Source organism: Protomyctophum parallelum (assembly GCF_964188405.1).
Source record: "Protomyctophum parallelum genome assembly, chromosome: 2".
NCBI classification, from domain to species: Eukaryota; Metazoa; Chordata; class Actinopteri; order Myctophiformes; family Myctophidae; genus Protomyctophum; species Protomyctophum parallelum.
In genome coordinates, this window is record NC_139699.1 from 24955093 (window position 1) to 24961903 (window position 6811).

Below are 6811 nucleotides of genomic sequence, written 5' to 3' on the forward strand. Positions count from 1 at the left end.
CAAAAACAGGATTCAGACGATCGGACGCTCATGACACTGTACTCTGATAACCACCTCTCGACCTATTGCAATGTGACAACTGAATTCTGTAACTATGACATGTTTTCCAGTATATATGTTTGTGAAAAATGATGTAACTGGGGTCAGAACACTTACAGTACGGAGAATTCTCTCTCCTACTTCCTTGACAATTCTTGTAACAACGCTTGAACCTGAAGACTTGACTAAAGATCTGACTGCTTACCTGGTATTCCTGTGTGAAATTATTTAAAGGTCTTTTCCTCTCTGGTTTCCCCAGAGAGAAATACTTTTGGGTGAATACTTTTGGGTGGTCTTGATTGATTGAGGTTTCTCATGGTTCAAAGGAAGAATAGATAAAGTGGAGTTGCAATTAACTCAACAGCAGTATTAGCCGCAACAAACAGCTTTGGCCTACTGTACCATGCTTCACTCTGTGAGAAGGAAACACCAGGTCCTGCAGCAGAGTGTGGGGTAACACATACAAGCTCCCACTGTACCTTCGTCAGGCAGCCTCTGTAGACATTTTTAAAGCTCAGCTCAAGACCCACTTCTACAACATTGCTTTTAATTGATCTTTTATTTTTTGTTATTCATGTCCTCACTGTATTGCATTACTGCTTGTTTTTTAATGTCGTTGCCCTGCTTTTCTTTTATTCTCCATTGTTCTGTAAAGCACTGAGCTGCATTTCATGTCATGAAAGGTGCTATACAAATAAAGTTTTATTATTATTATTATTATTATTATTATACAAAAGCAACCTTCAGCCAATATATTTACTGCAGAAAAAAGCAATAAGAATAGTCAATAAAGTAAATTACTATGAACACACAAATGCACTGTTTCTGAATACACGTACATTAAAGTTTTTTGATTTAGTTGATTTTAAAACAGCACAACTATTATTTAAAGCAAGACATAATCTGCTTCCTGGAAATATCCAAAAAAGGTTTAGGGATAGGGATAGGAGGTATGAGCTGAGAGGGGAACTAAACTTTAAACAAATAAGTGTTGGAACTACCTTGAAGAGCATGCATGTTTCTGTTCATGGAGTTAAGCTGTGGAACAGCTTGTCTGAGCCTATAAAGCAAAGCAACAACCTAAAACAATTTAAAAAGAGGCTCAAACAGGATTTTTTGTATAATTATAACCTGGAATGAGTGGGGAGCTGAGCTATGTTATGCAGCTATGTAGTGTTGGACTAAAGTATAACATTTTAGCTTTCTGTTTTTGTCTTTTTTCCTCCTCGTTTCTCGTTGTCTGTTTTCTGTTTTTGTTTTTTGTTTGTTTAATTTTCTTTTCTTCTTCTATAAATGTAATTTGTTTGTTTTGTTTATATGTTGATTGTGATGCATATCTTCAATAGTATTTTGGAATACATTGAGATAAGGATAGGCACCAATAAGCTTTAAGCTTCTGCCTATGCCTTTTCGATCACCTTTGTGTAATGTCTCCCACTGAAAGATCGAAAAACTATTCATTCATTCATTCATTCAGAGTCAAAATGTCTCTCTACTAGGAGGAACAATGCTTTTGTACTTCCTGCTGGTCATGTGACTAGATCACCTGAATGGTGCACCTACTGCACCATTCACCTCAATTCCCACAGTAGGTTTTGTTATAATAAAAATCTAGAAAGTAACTAGTAACCAAAGGTTTCATATAATTGTAGTGGAGTAAAAGTAGCCTACAATATTTGCCTCTGAGATGTAATGGAGTAGAAGTGAAATACTGTACTGAAAATTGGAAATACTCTACTAAAGTAAAAGTACCTCAAAATGGTACTTATGTAGCTACAGTACTTGTAAATGTACTTTGTTACTTTACACCAGTGCTTTTCAACCCTTTTCATATCAAGGTCCATTATTTATTCTGCATTTGAGCCACGGACCACCATTTGATGAGATTTAGCCTCTCAGACCCAAAAGATTTTGTCCACAATTTAATGCTGTATTGATGTTGGTACCATTAGGAGAGACAACAGGCAAATGTTAACAATTCTTCTACATTCTCCAATTGTGTAGACTTCTTGTAAATTAATAGAAGCAGATATTTAACAATAATTTAACTATTGATGGCATAAAATTAAACCAAATGGAGTAATGGACCCTTGGTTTCATGTAATGCTCTCAAGAGTTAAAGATCTATAGCCTAAGTGTGCATTTAGTTACCAACAATTCCCCATCATTTAGCTAGGGACCACCTGGAACCCCCCTCAAGGACCACTGGTGGTTTTTCAAAATCACATTCGCTCATTCAGGCCTGACCAGAGTTTCTGTATTTTTGTACAAAGAATCCTCGAATCCTAACCAATTCACAATGTGTTGACTTTTTGTGCTGGATACAGATCATTGCAAGATCCACTCAGCTGAAATAAGTAAGTAAGCCTTGCCGAGCCATCGAGGCCCATAGGGCAGGAGCCCATCTCCTGTTCCAGTAGTGCGAAGCGTGATGTACAAGTACACCCCCTGGACATGACGCTACATGCTAGTAAGTCACAGCTGGAACTTACCCCCAGACCAACCCTTGATGCTGAGTGCCAAGCAGGGAGCCATTGGGTCCTTTGGTCTTTAGTGGATCGAACCCCGGCCTCCCAGTCTCAGGGCGGACACTAAAAACAAAGGCCACTGCGCTCAACTGAAATGCAGTTACTGAATTACTCTAGCTTGTCTCCAGCCCTGAATCGCTAGCCACACCCATTAAGAAAATAAGTTCTGGCGATTCAGTGAAACAAAATGAAAATTTAGACTGAGTGTCAGGCTAGAATTACTCATCTAACTTTGCAAAATCCACTAGTGGAAAAGTATGGATATGGGAGATGGGTTAGGAGATTTTAAAAAAGACTTAAAAGTGGCCTATAGTGTTATACTGTCTGGCTGAAAATGTCAACATGCTTAAAATAATGAGGAAAGACAACTTGGGCAGCCGTGGCCGAACGGTTTGCAGAGCGGTCTTGATACCGGAAGGTCGCCAGTTCGTATCCCCGGACCGCTGAAGTGCCCTTGAGCAAGGCATTGAACCCCTACCATGAAATGTTCTATGAGCAGGGTGTGGCTATAAACAAGTCCTTGGCTTAGTCCACTTCCCTGGGTAAACAAAGAACTTTGCTTTGCCGTTGCATATTATGTACAGTACATTGGTTGGTTGGTAGTGTTATGTCTCAATGAGACCCTTTAGACAGGCAGCACATATATTTTATTATGTCTCAATGATACCCTTTATACAGGCAACACATTATTTTCAGTCCTAATGTCACCGTCAGAATATTGCATTGCATTGCATTTACTCAAGTACTGTACTTAGATTTTCACTTTTACTTCTACTCCTCTACATCGCAAATATTGTACTTTTACTCCACTACCATTATTTCAAAACTTTAGTTAATAGTTACTTTGTAGATTTTGATTATTACTAAACATACATTAACCACTTGCAGCCCTGTATATTTTAGCCATTTGAAAATAGCTGATCTACAAGCTCACAATGCTCTCATTTTTAAGCCAATACTTTTGTACTCGTTAAGTAAATGTTGAATTCCGGACTTTTACTTGCAGTATTGATACTTTTTCCACCACTGATAATTCCGGTGCTGAAATGAGAACATCTCTCACTGGGCTTATCAGGCAACACACAAACACACTCTCACACACTTTGCATCTTGGGAGATGCTAGTGCTCCTCATCGGCAATCACTGTGATCTACAGCAATCTATTGATCCGACTAGCTTGTCCGATCAATAGGGGAGAGGAGAGAGGGAAACAACATTAGAGGAGAAAATAGGCTATTTAAGGAGACCAGAGCGTCGGCTGGGCGGCAGGGGATGAGATGAGAGGAGAGGAGAGATGGGATGAAGAAGGAAAGGAAGGAGGGGAGGGAGAGGAAGATTAGAGCGAGGGCAGAGGGGAGAAGAACAAGGAGGGTATAGACACTTTTTGTTTGGCACAGTTGTATGGATTCTGCACAGGAGACGAGCTGTGATCAAAAAGAAAATATGTTTTTCCACCAACAGCGAGTGACAACGGAGAAAAATAAGCTATGTATGTCTTCCACGGTAGGAGGTATACTTGTACTAAGAAAGACTGCAGAGATAAAGAGGTAAAAGCCAAGGGTATGAGGCCTGATAGGAGATATAGAGAGGAGCCACTGGCCTGCATGCTGTGATTCAGTCATCTGTGTTGAAGTGGACTTTATGATATGCAGTGCACTGTCAAGGAGACATTGAAAGTAGGCCTAGCTTGAATACTGATGATAACAGCAATGAAGATCAAACAAGAAATACGGTCAGAACGTATAGAAAAGGTATATCACACAAATGTTCCCACAGTAGAGTCAAGTGATGGGGTCTTGTTAACAGAGACTGACAGTCCCATAATAAAACTCCATAATTCCCAAGCGGCCAATAATAATAATAATAAATATAGCTGCAAGCAGCGATAAGGCGGGACCAGAAAGAAGACAATACACAATAAGAACAATATGCACAAATAAGAAGCATGGGCTGAGTTGTCAGTACCCGGGTTTGAACACACAACCTTGTGGTCCAAGGGCAAGAGCTCTACTGACTGAGCTACATTTTGCATGTAAACAGCAAAATCATTCAGTGTTTTTTATAACAATTATGTGTGTCCTAGTTTATGGGATCATTGTCCATTACTACAGTGTGTTCGATGTTCATGTTTTCACGTACAAACTTCTCTTCAACCGGGATTTCAGATAATGGTCCATAGATTGTGTGTAGGACGTTTCATGCAAATTGCTCAAAAATCCAGGCAGAAGATCAGGTTTAAGCATTTTTCAAACTGCTCAAAATGGCGGAAAGTCTGAGGGCGGAACTTACTTTTCAAAGTGATAGATGTGTTCCCCATGAGTCAAGAAACATGTGGAAACAAGTGCCATGAATTTTGGCCAAACAAAGCATGATTTATGCCTGGCATTTGGCATGACCCTCTACTATACTGTAAAGTGACATAAGCATATGATGCTGCATGTATGCATTAGGGGAAGAAGAAGAATTTTCACAAAACAGCTATTTTTAATTTTTTCACTTCAAATAATGTACTACGATTTGTTTTGTCCGTATAGGTCCAAAGTTCACGTGTAGACGTTTTTCTGCATTTTGATCAAAGATCCTGGGAGGAGATACATTTTAACTGTTTTTCATATAATTTAAAATGGCGGGTGATCTAAAGGTCAGAGGTCAAAAGTCAGAACACGAAAGTTGTTCGGCATGAGGAGACACATTGACAAAGTGTCATTGCTAATGGTCAAACGGTTCAAAGTTTGCATTTTCAATTCAGTGCTATAGCGCCACCCTTTGGCCAATGGTCATGGGCCTCGCAAACCGTTTGGCATGGCCCTCTACCAGTTTCGCAAAAACCCTTAACTAGAAAAGTCACAATTTTGAAAAATTGCAGTGTGGTTGCCGCAGTCGCTTAGATAGGCCCCTCCCACTAATATTGTCAGCCAATTACAATGTCACGTTACCCCTGTGATAAGTAAGTCTTATAAACAATAGATTGGTTACTTAACCAACAACAGCCAATTAGCTACTACAAACGTTATGCAAAGCTCGGCCAATCACGGCGGAAGTTAGTTTACTCCGGAAGAATAATAATAGTGTGATAATAACTGGTCTGGTTGGTTGCCCACACCAATAACATAACCATTAGTGATTTGGTGCGATGCTATTTTAATGACGTCACGCACAAGTCGCTTAACACCTACACTTGATATGCATACAGGCTCATTCCTACATACTGTATGTTAATCCACGATGGTGTGACACTCGGCAGCTTTCGTAAATCTTCTGATCGACCCCAAATTTGAATCACATTTAGCGGTGCAGCCGCATCTAAACAGTGCAGAGGCAAAAGCAATTTCACTTTCAACTATAGGAGGTGCTACTAATGACTATAAACTTTAATATCAGTTGCAGAAAATGTCAATCATCATGAACTCAATGTCTAATCAACCCCAATCTTTAATACATATAGTGAGTGCACCTCAAAACGCGTGCACGTCTGATCATAGAGGGTGTCACAAATGTACTAGGGATGCCACCGAATAATCGATTTTCCGATTAATAGTTGCAGTCTCCGAAATCGATTTTAATATTTCATAATCAAAAATCGGGGGATTTTTTTTATTTTTATTTTTATAGCCAAAATATTGGCTAATAAGTAAGGCTGCATGATATATCGAACATGTACCTTCATCAGAGTGGAGAATATAAGTATAAATCAAGTTGAGCAAAGCCACTCTTCTCTGCCCCTCTCTCTAACAGACACAGTTAACGATCGCTTGTTAAGTGCCTGCCAGACAGACAATCAGATGAAATGAAGGCAGGTGTAGAGTAGAGTGTAGACTAGTGAACTGAACATGTTCTCTTTATATCAAGTACTTCATACCAGCCCCTTATGAAACTACTTCTCCCCAAATCCAAATGGATTTCATTTTCCATCCTGAATGGCACTGAGAAGATCTCCACCATGGCATGTGCATAATATAAAATCTTCAAAGTTTTATCTGATATTGATAAAAATAAAAATAAAACGCCAGAGCTGTAGATTATTCGATTGGGCAAATGGTCACTTTGTGGCATCCCTAAAATGTACGTCAGAAATGCAATTTCCTCCCTGTATATTACTTTATTTGGGTCTCACACGCTGTCGGGGCACCACACTTTGTATTTTCTCGAAATTGTCTAGTTTGTATTACTTTCACAGACTGACTGATGAGCTGCTTGCAGCGGTTTAGCAGCCTGCTCTACTTTATTTTGTATTGTGTCAATTT